This window comes from Camarhynchus parvulus, chromosome 7 (assembly GCF_901933205.1).
Source record: "Camarhynchus parvulus chromosome 7, STF_HiC, whole genome shotgun sequence".
In the NCBI taxonomy this organism is placed as follows: Eukaryota; Metazoa; Chordata; class Aves; order Passeriformes; family Thraupidae; genus Camarhynchus; species Camarhynchus parvulus.
In genome coordinates, this window is record NC_044577.1 from 1,135,836 (window position 1) to 1,149,176 (window position 13,341).

Sequence of the window (13,341 nt, forward strand, 5' to 3'; positions counted from 1 at the left end):
CAGATGGGAAAAGGCTGGGCCAAGGATGTGGCCACGCTTGGACTTCCACTTTTCCACAACCCATCTTCATATCAAGGTTAGGAACAAAGCTAATTTAAGGAGCCCCCACAGCTCCAGCAGCCCTCTGCCTCTTCCACGCACAGATCCCGCTCTCTGACAGGTTCCTTGTTCCACAAGCTGCTATCCTGTTCTGCCTGAATAATTTAAAATCAGGGAGCACAAGCAGCAGCAAACAGGCACAGGCAGGGTAGGACACACACCCCAAGCCCCTCGAATGCAGCAATGGCTTTGTGACCACGCTGAAAATCTTGGGGAGGAGGAGCTCCTGAAATCCCAGCTCACTTCAATGCCCAGCCCTGCCCTGTGAGCTGCCCGGGATCCACCACGGCATTCCTGCACACCCCATTAGCTCCAGCATCTCATCTGCTCCCTCCTTTCTGCTTTTTATCTGGATGCCGGTGATATGGAGTGCTCACATTTACACTTGGCACCACTACAGCCTGTGACTGAAGGGTATTCTGAGCTTGTTCTCATTCTCCACGGCTGCTGGCTTCACCTTCCCTTGCCTCGCTCTGCCCTCGCCCTCTGAACTCCAGGAGCCTCCAGGGGCACTGCCAGCTCACAGCAGCTGTTCCCATCCTCTTCACCCATTATCAGGGAGCATTTTCCTACAGAAACCCTAAGAAATCCCCTTCCTCTCAGCTCCTGCCAAGTGGAAGTGTCAATTTCCCACGTGACAGAAAGCAAATCCTCCACCTGAAATTTGTGGAGTATTGGCTCAACAGTCAGCTATTCTGAGGTCCAATATTCAAGCAGAGCGTCTCCAAAAATAAAAGCAGCAGTTTTAAAAGAGCTCTCAGAAAGGTTTCACAAAGGTGGGGGAATTATCAGAGAACAAGATTGCAAATGGGCTCTATCAATGATGTTTTGCTGCTTCCTAGAAATAAGCCAGGAGCTGGAAGAGTTGAAGGGATCTCCCTTATAGAAGAAAAATACCTATATATTAACACTGGCAGACCAAATAAAAATGTTTAATGTGGATTTTAGAACAATCCAGATGAGGCCTGACACATCACTAGCAGTGCAGGGTAGGAAGAGATGGCAGGGACAAGGGGAAACAGAGCATTATTTACAATTGTAAAGATCATGGCCAGTCAGTCAGGGGCCTGGGGAAGAAGTTCTCCTCTAAGATTCAGAAGCTGGGTTACAGAGCCCATTTCAGGGCAGTTACAGGTGACAAAATCTATATTACCAGGAGCTCAACACCTATTTCATCATTTTTCAGCAGGTAGAAGCATCTGGAGCTCTGTGAGCTGCTCCTGCCCCATCGTTTGGAGTTCAGCTTCTTCTGGAGCCCAGCTACACAGCCCTGGTTACCCTGCCCCTTATTTACAAGTCTCTTGGAAAAGGAACCCCAGCCAGTTCTGGCTGGTGTAGCCAAAAAAAAAAAACTCCTTCTAAACAAAAAACTGGGTCCACATCCAACACATCGCAGGCTGGGCACTCAAAACACATTTTCCTGAGGAAAAAGTGATGGCTCAAAGGGGAAGACAAAACCAGGAGAAGGGTAGAAAGATTCTTTCCTCCAGATATCCAGCTGAAGTCCTGGCAGCTTCCAGGTATTTGAGGCTTTTGCTCAATGAGGCATCCAGCTCAGCTCACCGTGACGTGACGTGGGGGCATTTAACAGAGATGATGAGCTGGGCCCAGGCTTGTCTGCTCTGGAAGAAGAGCTCAGCTGCCTGGGCTGAGGAAGCAGCTGCTGCTGCTGGAGTGTCTGCCAGAGAAAAAGAGAAGTGGGAGGACCACAGACTTCAGATGCTCTAGGCTGGCTCAACTGGAAGCTGCCTATTTTTGCCAGAACATTCCTGCCCACCCCAGAGGAAAGCCAACCCTTGTGATCTTCCCCCAGCCCTGCTTCCTCCTGCTGGGAGAGCCAAGGAGCTCGAACGTCTGTGGTGGCTTGGAGTGAAGTGTCACTGTCATATTTTCTGAAAAATCCCTTCGCCAGGATTTCTTCTCCTGGGAAGCTGAGAAGCCTCAGAGAAAAATGAAAACAACAATTATCCGATTGCTTCTCCTGTGTTTTGCTGCTTTGGAATGTGGTCTGGAGATTGTTTATCCAACAGGTGCATGTTTGATTGGTTTCATGTGAGTTGTTATTAATTAATGGCCAATCACTGTCCAGCTGTGTCAGGACTCTGGAAGCAGCCACGAGTTTTTATTCTTCATTCTTTGTAACCTTCTGTCTGTATCCTTTCTCTATTCTTTAGTATAGTTTTAATATAGCATTCTTTAATTTGATATAAGTACATAAAATAATAAATCAGCCTTCCAAGAACATGGAGTCAGATTCTCAATTCCTCCTTCATCCTGGGGACCCAGCAAATACCACAGGGAAGTGCCAAAATCATGAATGTACTTATGCAAATGCTGAAACAACACAAACCTGAAGTGACAAGCTATTAGGCAGCCTTTAATGCTCAGCATTGTAAAGGATTTATTAAACACCACGCTTGCAAGGCCAGGACAAACAGGGAAGTGGGAATTTGAAATAACTTGGCAATGTCATTGCACCCTCAAGAAGCACAGGCAGCAACTGAACCCCAAATATTTCACAAGACAAGGTCAGTGCTGTTTCCTGCACTGGACTTAGAAAGGAAGGCCCCAAGGATAAATCCATGTGCCTACAGCCCTGATTTTGGATGTCTTGGCCCATGTTCTCCACTGCTGTAGCTGCTCTGTAGCTTTCTGGGGAAAAGTGGGAAGAAGGAGGAATGGCAGAGGAGAGATGTTATGGGCTGACTGCAACCATTCCCAGTCCCTCAGGGGACAGGGACAAAAAAACTGGGAATGAAGAAGCAAAGCCCAGCTTGGGCAAAGAGGGTTGGAGAGAAAGTGTTGGTTTAATCTTTGTTTTTCACTGTCCAAATCTGTTTTAATCATGGCATTATGTGGGTTGGAAGGGACCCACAAGGATCACGGAGTCCAACCCCTGGCCCTGCACAAACAGCCCAACAATCCCACCCTGGGAGCACTGTTCCCTGGGGAACATTCCCTGGGGAGCCTGGGCAGTGCCCAGCACCCTCTGGGGACAGAACCTTTTCCTGATCTCCCACCTGACCCTGCCCTGATACAGCTCCAGCCATTCCCTCAGGTGCTGTCCCTGCCACAGAGAGCAGAGATTGGAGCTGTCCCTCAGGAGGAAGCTGAATTCTGCTCTCAGACCTCCATTCACTCTCCTCCTCTCCAGGCTGCACAAATTTTAGCAATAAATTAAATTAATTTCTCCCAAGGCAAGTCTGTTTTGCTCACGACAGTAACTGATGGATGATCTCCCTGCCTTTGTCTTGATCCAGGAGATTTTCCACTTTATTTTCTCCCTCTGTCCTGCCAAGGAGGAGTGGGGAGAGAGCGTCCAGGAGGGCATCTGGCAGCTGCCCAAGGCCAGCCCACCTCATGTGGAGAGAAAGAGACCTCTGGAACAGAAAACTGCTTTCAGAGGCAGACCTAATTTGGCTTGGAGTTCAGTTTTTGGCTGTCCTATCCTCTCCCCACCCCTTGGATCTCATTTCACATTAAGGTGAAAGCAATGACAGCTGCTTTTTCAAGTCTGCAGACACTCCTCTGACACAATTTGCACAATGCCTTTACCTGGGAATGTGCCTGCAGCAAACTGGCTGCCACTTGCAGAGGAGCATCAAGCACTGCCTTCCACTCACACCAAGAGCAAACAAAGTACAGCATGAAGAACTTGGAAAAGTGGAGATTTTTGGTTTTTTATATTTTTAGTTTTTTGGGGTTTTTTTTATAAAAAAGTATATGGTTAGTGTGAGAGCAAGCAGCTGATGAAACCACCCTGTCAATCTCCTTCAGCCTTCCATCTTGTTCTGCATCCTTTTCTTCTTTTGGCCCATCCTTTTGTAAAAAACATTTATTTGTTTCTTCTCCTCCACTTGACTCGAAGGAACCTCAAATCATCACAAGTACAGCCTGGCTTCTGAAACAGACTTCAGCAACTGTCAGGATTCCCAACACCCTGAGAATTGTGTGCTGTCACATCCAACAGAAGGGAAGGAGGACAGGTGGGAAAAGAGCACGGCAAGAGCTGATTTTTACCCTCTGCATTCCCAGCATCCCAGGGAGCCTGCAAGATGTGCCCTTGCAGAAGCCAGGGAATGCTTGCAGAGCAGTCTGAGGGCGAGGAATGGGGCTGTGGCATTTCTCCTGAGGCTTTTCAGCTCCCAAGACCTTACAGGGAAGCAGTGAGACCTCACCTTGAGTGCTGAGCTCTGGGGCTGCCAGCACAGGAAAGACACGGAGCTGCTGGAGAGAGTCCACAGGGATGGTCTGAGGGATGGAGCCCTCTGCTCTGGAGAGAGACTGGGAGAGCTGGGGAGGTTCACCAGGAGGGGAAAAGGCTCTGGGATGATGAAATTGCAGCCTAAAGGGAACCTGCAAGAAGGACAGAGAGCCGCTTTTTATAAGGGTCTGGAATACCAGGACAAAGGGAATGGCTTTACACCTACACAAAGAAGGTTTAGATTTGATATTGGGAAGGAATTCCTCCCTGGGAGGGTGGGCAGGCCCTGGCACAGGTTGCCCAGAGCAGCTGTGGCTGCCCCTGGATCCCTGCAATGTCCCAGGCCAGGTTGGATGGGGTTTGGAGCCACCCTGGGACAGTGGAAGGTGTCCCTGAACTGGATGCTCTTCAAGGTCCTTTTCAACACAAGCCATTTTACGTTTCTATGAAAACAAGGAAAATTATTTCCTTGCAGCACAAAATCTCAACCAGTCCCATCCCAGAAGAGACCAGAGCACCTGGCTCTTGTACAGCTCTTTTTCCTCCGTCTCACGAGGATGACACATCTTCATTCTCAAAAGCTTTCCATCTAGCTCAGCAGCAATCCCATGTTAGGGGCTGCTTTTGCCAACATGACCCTTGGTAGTGTTCCATGCCCTGGAGGCTTCAGCTGGAGGCAAAAATCTTTGGTTATTTCAGCAGGAGCCACCTTTGCAGCCAAGGAAAGTCTGCAAGGTCTGGTTTTCCTGGGCTCTCACAACTCTGCAGCCTCAAGGAGAGCACGCAGCGACCACACAGAGATCCCATTTTTGCTTTCTTGTTTCAATCCCTTCATTTCAAAAAAGATTTAGATGGCACAGAAAGGAAGGGAAAAAAACACCCCAAAAACTATTGACATTTGGATGCCTGCCTCTTGATGTTCAGCCAAAAAGAGGCACAGCTGCTGTGCCACGCTGGCATTTAGCCATCACAGAGCCCAAGCACGGGGCAAAGCCAAATTGTGATGGGTGATGATTCCCTTGAGAGAGCACACACCCCCCAAAACACGGTTTTAATGTTGCTAAGAATGACCAAAACATATAAATACATTGGATTTTTCCCCCCTTAACCTTTCTCCAAGTCATTCCAGAGCTTGCATCCAGCCTAGCGAGTAACCAGCATAGTTACAGGGCTAAATGCAGAACTGCTTAAAAATCCAACTTTTTAGTCCTCTGACAATCAGTTTCGTGGCATTTTATTGTCCTTGGGGAAATGAATGACCTTGACATGGAGCTGGTTTTCCCTGCGCAGCTCCCTGACTCTATTTAGCAGCAGGAAAAGCAGGAACGGAGCCCAGACTGGTGTTACTCAGAATATCAGCTCAGCTTCCAGGATTCTCAAAGCAGTCACTCAGGGAAAGGGAGAGGTGAAGAAATATGGCATTTCTGAACTGCACATATTCCATACATCAACATCCTCCTAATCAACAACAGCTGAAGAACTGCAGAGTGCAGGGAGAGAAGAAAATCCTGTAGATATTGGAGAAATTTCTATATTTATAAATACACACGCATGGATACGTGCACATCCAGACTTAGTCTCCAGCCAGCCCAGCCGGCTGGCACTGAATAACCAGGAGATGCTGTAAATTTTGGGACAAACAGCATCTCCTGGCTGCAGCTCTTGCTCTAATTGTATTGGCATGATTATCTTTTCCTCACGAACAGGACGGGACTGCTGGGGTATGTTCTTTGAGCTTTACTTGCAGCATCATGGTTGAGACAATGGGAAGATGGCAAAGCTCGCGTACAGCCAGCAGCAGCCAAAGATTTCTTTGTTAGAAATCACTTTTCAAACTTTCTAGCCAATTGCTAAAGCTTACAGGCAATTGTTCTAGCTAATTACTGAAAGTATACATACACTTGCTTCACACAATGCTTGCTTGTCTTCTTTCTATTAACAATACACAATACTCCTTTATTAAGCTTAAAACCTTCTACTATCTTGCTGAGTATATTTTCCTGTAGTTTTAAGGTCTGTCTTAGCAAAGCCTAAAACTCAAGCTATTGTTTAATCTCTTTGCTTGCTGTACCATTTTAACTTTTTCTGCTTTCAGACTTTGCATCTGCAGCTAGTTCTCTGTTTCTCTGCTCTCTCTATTTCTAAGGCCTGCTTTTCCAGCTTTCTGAAAATCTTCTTGCCTTTACTCTGTCCCACACTGATCTTCGTGATTTATTTTGGAGGGCATAGCCACTTGTTAGGCCACGCCAGCCATGGAAAGCCAACACCTGTGCCTGCATTCTGAAAGAAAAAGGTTCATCTGATGGGTCCAGAGAGCAAGGTTCTTCAAGCCACCTCCTAATGGACAGGGTTGTGTGGCTGTAAGCACATTTGGGTCTGAGCAACAGGGATCACACGGAGGAATCACACAATGATGCATTTGTCTTCTGAGCTGGCAAAGAACCCCAAACCCTCCAGGGCATGGTTATGTCATTCCAAGGGCTGACTCTATTAATCTAACAGCAGATGCAACCAGTTCCCACAAGCACTCCCCTGGTTCCAAAATCTTCCAAGGAGTTGGTGGGGAGGGGGGAATAAACGCACATCAATCTCTTGTTTAGACTGCACTGACACAGCTATCAGTGTGACAGATTAGCTGTTGTTGGAACATCCTGCTTGCCCTGAAAGAAATATCTGCCAGGAAAAAGCAGAATGGGACCTGAACACACACCTCCCACCCCAAGGTTACTACTATCCCCATATAAACAGCCCCTGGAAGCCCAGGAGACACAAAATTCCTGATACACCAAAAAAAAAAACCAACAAAACAACCAAACTGCTCTGCCCAGGTGTTCAGTGGATGGCAGGGAAGGTAAGAGAAAAACCAATGTGTAAAATGAGATTCAAATGAAATTCTTTCCATTTGAGCTGCCTGAACAGGGAGAGAGAGAGCTGTGCAGATGGCAAATCCTGAACCAAATGATGAGTCAACCCTCCAAACAGGGGGGCATATTTTAGACCCCAGGAGGTGCAATAAAGCCAACGTGAGGCTGACTTGAGTGATCTCCTTGCCTTCTGGGAGATGCTGCCCTTGCACTTGTTCCTCTGCATCCCTCACACCCACCCAGCTCCTCTTGGCTCGTGTCTTTGGCTTGATCCAAACAGAAACGCAGCCCCGCGCTGGGCTAATCTCACTATTTCATTAATCATTTATCTCATCAATCATTTCCAGCCATTTCCCCTGGGCCACCCAGCCTTGCCTGCAGCTGCCAAATTTCAGGCTCGTTTCATCTCTAACCTAGTTTCAGAGCTGCCTTGTCTCCCTGCCTTTCATGTTCCCAGCTCGTGTTCCCCTCGCACACTTGAACTGGCTGTCCCTGATCAGGATGAGGGGGGAGGAACGAGGGCAAGACAGGCTTTTTGGGATTGTTGTGTGCTCAGATCTGTGCCTTGGAGCCAGATGGTGGCTGACTTGTTTAATTCTCCTCTAAAAGTGGACTCAAGAGAGGAAGAAACCTCAAAGTGGGCAGCACTCCATGCTAGCAAGAGCCTACAGGTCTGTGATCAGGGCAGAACATTCCTGCTCTGCGCCCCCACGCAGCAGCATGTCCTGTGGTGACATTAATTGGGATTAGTGCCAGGGAGCCTGGCATGGAGCTCTGGCCCAGGCTGGGCTCAGCCATTCAGAACATCATTTACCAGCTCTGGAACAAAGCTGTTTCCACAAATTTTAACACTTCAGGGGCTGGGGAGGTGTGGGTTTGGCACGGCAGTCACGTCGCTCTGCTCTCCCAGAGGGAGAGATCTGAGGAAGGACAAGGCAAAGTGCTCACAAGACCTTCAGCTGAGCCTTTCCTGAGCTCTGCCATATGTCATGGGATGCTAAGGAGTGAATTTCCCACTCTTGGAACATCTCACATATGGGCAGAAATGCCTCCCCTTAGCTGAGAGCTGAAAAGCATCTCTTCCATGTAAACACAGATCTCTTCCTCTGTTCCTCCTTCTCTCTGGGAGCAAAGGGAGGAGCACAAGCAGGAGAAACTTTTGCCAAACTGGCCCTTGGCTCTGGGAGCTTGGAGGTGAAACCAGCCTAGCTCCTTCCACTGGGGCTGTGCCAAGGGTGGCAGGTCTGGGAATGCTTGGGGACGGAAGGAAAACCACTCACAACAGGTCCCACAGAAGCCTCACCCCTAAATGAACAGCCCTGGCATCAAGTAAAGAAAAAGCGAGAGTTTTAAACCCCAGACTTGAGCTTTGCAGTTTCTCTGGTTGCTCAGAGGGGTGGAATCCCACCCAGCTCCTACAAACCAAGTTCCTGGGTTCTGGAATCCCCTGCCAGGCCAAGAGCCCTGCAGGATCAGAGCGTGGCTGTGAATGCAAAACACGGGCAGCCTCCTGCACCAGCAGCATTCACATTCAAACCCTGGCAGGCTCCAGCCTCCCAGCACATCCCTGTGGAATTCCAGCCCTCTGCTCCCAGCTGAGCTGCTCTTCCTCAGCAGAGCCAATGCTGCAAATGTCAGTGGAAGGCAGGCACGAGCACCACGCTGAGAATCTCTGCTCCTGCTCACCGTGGCACCAGGCAATGCTTCCAATAAACAGCAAGTTCTGTTTAAAAACAGGAGTTTTTAGGGGAACTGGATTACTGGCAGCTTTATGCAGAGTTGCTTCAGCCAGGGAGAAATGCAGAAGTGTCAGGACACGGCCTGTTGCCCAACAGCAGAGAGGAACTACGGAGTCATTTCGTGATGAAACAGCCACAATGAACAGTCATTTTAAAGAAAGATGCAGTCATGCAGTCGTGGCAGAACACCAGGGCCTGTTATTTTGGCTCCAGGCTTTGGTTCCAGCCTCTCTCAGTGAACTGAAATCTCTGACTCTCTCCAAAGAGCACCCAACCCCTCCCTCTTGGTCTTTCCTCAGTCACCTCCACTTCAGTGGGTGTATTTTCAAACTTTGGCATGTAAGCTTTTAGGACAGAAAGCTGTGTTTTGGTTCACTGAACACAGATCTGCTGCTCCAACCCTTTAAAAGGGCGTGTGTGTCTTTCTTGTTGCATAAACCTCATGTATCTGAGTCCCTTTCTCTCTGCTAGGAAAGGTGATGTGGGGCCTGTTCCAGAAAATTCACCAGCAGGACCTGTGAATGCTTTAAAAGAGCTCAAAAAGCTGGAAAAAATTGCATGGACAAGTGGGGGTTTTTTTCTGTTCTCTCCGAGAGGATAAAAAGCTGGCAATTAATAAAACACCAGCTTAGAAAACCAAACAACTCAAAGGCTTTTGCAATCGGTTCTAGCATTACCTGTAGTCAGGGCTTCTTCCCTTCAAAATACCCTGGAAGACCATTCCACTAGGCAGGAAAGGTATAAAAATATTCCTTAGCAGCCCCTGCATCAAAGACCACCCCAGGGTTTTCTGGTTTGTCTTTTTTATCCAATCTATCTGCTCCCAAAGCCCCTGGCAAGCCTGCCTAATGGAGATTTCTCACCCTTCAACAAGACTGCCTGCAGTTCAATTAAGGAAATTAAAGACCTTTGAAACACGCACAGGAAAAGTTGTTGGGGTTTTGCTGCCCCATCTTTAGGGTGACAGTTGGGCTCGATGATTTTAAAGGTCTTTTCCAACCTGAAAGTTTCAACAAGCCTATCCCAGTAGCCCATACGTGGCATGTAGCCCTAGGCTGAAACATTCCTGGCCCCCATTCTTCTGCACAGGACCTCTTCTTGATGTGATTATGGGGTTTCCTTCACTCTTTAAATCCACAGCCTCCCATTTGGGGTGCTGGGGTCCTTTTCCTTTCCATTATTCATCCCAGATCAGGAGGCTCAGCCAGCAGCATCACCTTCCCTCTGCTCAGAAAAAAAAATTCCACAAGCACATAAGATTCTTTTTAAACTGTCATTAATCAAGGCCTGTAATCCCTGGGACCCTGCCAAGCTTTGTGGTTTTCCTGGTGGTCTCCTCCTTCAAGTCTCACAGATAAATAATGCCCTAAACCAGTTTGGTCTCTGGAGGCCAACACGAAATCCCAGTTTCCTTCTTGGGCTATGTTTCTCCCAGCTTAATCTCCGCCTGATTTAATCTCCAACGAACATCCAGATAACTTCTGGGAGCTTTACTTCCTTGGAGGAGTTAAGGCCCATGTTTTAAGCTCCCCTTTCCAGGTCTAATGCTGGTTTTCCAGCCCAGACTCCTTGTTTGTCACGGGGCACAAGCAGACACGTCACCACCACCCTCTCAGAAGCCTCCACCACGTGAGGATTGCCAAGTGCTGGCACTCTATTTCCTTCAGAGAATTCCCACTGTGCCATGAGACACAGGCAACAATTTGTCCTGGGAAAAAAAAACAGGGGGAAAATTAGGATTTTAAAGCCAGCAGGAGGTTTGAAAGGAGCAAACACTGTGGCAGCTGTGTCAGACAGCAGCAGATTCCTTCCTGGTTGTGGAAGCATTAATTAGCACACCTAATCTTTAAGAGGCATTAGGATGCTCTTGCTAAAGTTAAGCAGCTGCAGTGAATGAGCTGAGCTCCTGAGTAAGAGCTGAGATGGGAGCTGGGAACAGGTAGAAGGCTTCAGCTCTGAAATCAAAACCCTCTCTGAGACAAGCAGCATTTATTTCTCTAGCTTTCCTCTTACCAAAGGCATAGCACAGCCCAGGCTGGGAAATCTGATTTAATGCTGTTTTATCAAAAAGGATAAGTCTGTCATGCAGGAGAAAGAAAATTCCACTGTCCACAGAGTAAAAAGCAAAAAAATCTTTGTGCCTGGAGCAGAATTTAAACTCTGGGCTGCCATGGGCAAAACAAGCACTCCAACCTGGCCAGGATTTTTTGTCTCAGTCATTTCTCCTCTGCATCCCCTGCTCTCTTCACCACTTAAACGCACCGACCCTCCTTGCACAAAGGTCATTTTGTCACACAGCTGGCCAGAAATCTGAAAGAGGGAGGGGAAAGGGGAATGATTTGAGAAGGGAACTGCTGCCTCCCCTTGCATTTGTTCAATTCTGACATCTAGTGGGCATCAGCACCAGCGGGAAGCAGGAGCAGGAGTGGCCAGCCAGGCTCACCGACAGCCCTGGGATCTGCCACTGGTTCTTTGTGCTACAGAGGATGTTCCCCACCCTCGGCACAGCTCTGGCTCCTCAGGACCCTCCCAAGTGTCCGTGCTGAACTAGCTCTTGCAGAGCTGCTCCAACCCAACACTCCTGGTGGGAAAGCACTCAGGTCCTGCTCCCAACAGCTCCCCACTCTGAATCAGGACATGGATCTGGCAGTTAATGCCTGTTCTTCGTTTCAGAGAGATCATCCAGGGGTCAGGCTGGACGAGCAGCCTGAGCTGAGGCTGCTGACAGCCGAGCGTACGCCCGGAAATCTCCGCATTCCTCCAGGATGAGCCACAGCCTTCTCTCTGACATGGGCTGGGCTCCGTCCAGCTGATCAGCTCTGCTCTTTGGGGACTTTTTTTGGCTAGTTCCATGTAGGACTTTATTGCTGGTAGCTCCACCCATTCCCAGCTAGCCATGTCAGCAGAATTTGATGTACAGCTACCAACACACCAGTGCCAGTCCCATGGTGGCGCAAACCACACCAGTGCCTGGCAGTGACCACAGAGTCACAGACTGCCCTGGAAGGGACCTTAAAGACCCTTAAAGACCCTTCCACTAGACCAGGTTACTCCAAGCACTGTCCAACCTGGCCTTGAACACTTCCAGGGGTGAGATGTCCATTGTGGAGCATCTGGTGCCAAAAAGAGGGTCTGGCAAATGAGATGCTGTGGCGCCCTGGAGCCCAAATTCCACAAGTGCTGCCTGAAGGGAGAGAAGGGAACTGAGCCCAGCTTTTCTGCAGCATCACTGCCTGGTGTTGTCCTTCATCCATCCCACACCATGGGAATTCCTGCCCAGACACTGTCAGCATAAAAAGTGTCGGGGTGTACAAAAAAACCAAACAGAGAAAATGAATGTGAAAGGAGCGATTCTGCCGTGGATGCAGGTTTTACTGCTTTCCTCAGAGAGCAGGAAGTCAGCACTTTCCACCCTTCCCTGGGGACAGAGTGCAGTGCTGGAGGTCTGGGCAGGGGCCGGGTGTCCTGTCCCATGTGGGGACAGCAGCTGCAGTTGCTCCTGTTCATTCCCCAAATCACTACACAGATCCAAACTCTCACTTCTTTCCTCATCCTACAACTGCTTTGCATCGATAGGGTGACAATATTTCACCTTCTGGTAGGGCAACAAAGCTCAAACAAAGTCCCTGTGTGCAGCAATGATGAGACCTCAGTCTCATCCCCCGTGGCTTTGCTGTCTCCCTTCCCTTTTTTGCTGAACAGCCTCAAAGTCTGCAAGAGGAGAGAATTTCTACTCTGCACATTCCTTCCAGGGCAAGTAGTGCCTCTAAGGGTGCGGGGAAAGCTCTCTCCCTGTCCCTGCTGCTGCATAAATCTCCACTCCCCAAGCAAAATCCAACAACAAAACTCAAGGTCTGCTTACACAGCCCAAAACTCTCAGCCAGGGGAGCTGGAAGGGAGCATCCCCAGCAAGGGTCATTGGTATGTTGGAGCACCGAGTGCTTGAGTCAGCAATTTGGGACCAGGAAAGGCTCGGGAAAGTAATGTGGACAGAGGAAATATTGCTCCCTGCTGCCAGATAAACATCTGCACAGCAGATGCCACATCAGCTCCTCCTAGGTGTGAAGGCATTTGCATGCAGTGCAGCCAGGAGCTTAAAGTAATCATCTTGGCTGGGGCGGGGGGGAGGGAAGAAAATGAAAAAAAAAACCCAAAAACCAAAAAAAAAGGTGGGCTTTTGGTTTTTTGGGGTTTTTTTTTGGTGTGTGTGAGTGTGTAGAGAAGTGCACATTTGATTATCACATATTAGCAGAATACAGAGTCATAGAATATCCTGAGTCGGAGGGGCCCACAAGGATTGTTGAATCCAGCCCCTGGCCCTGAGAACTGCCTGTTGGGGAACTGGGAAAAGCAAGAGTGAAACAGGGAAGAGTATGAGCCCAGCTGAAGCTGTTTCCTCTGTCAATCGACCTCATCCCTTCCAGGAAACAGTGCC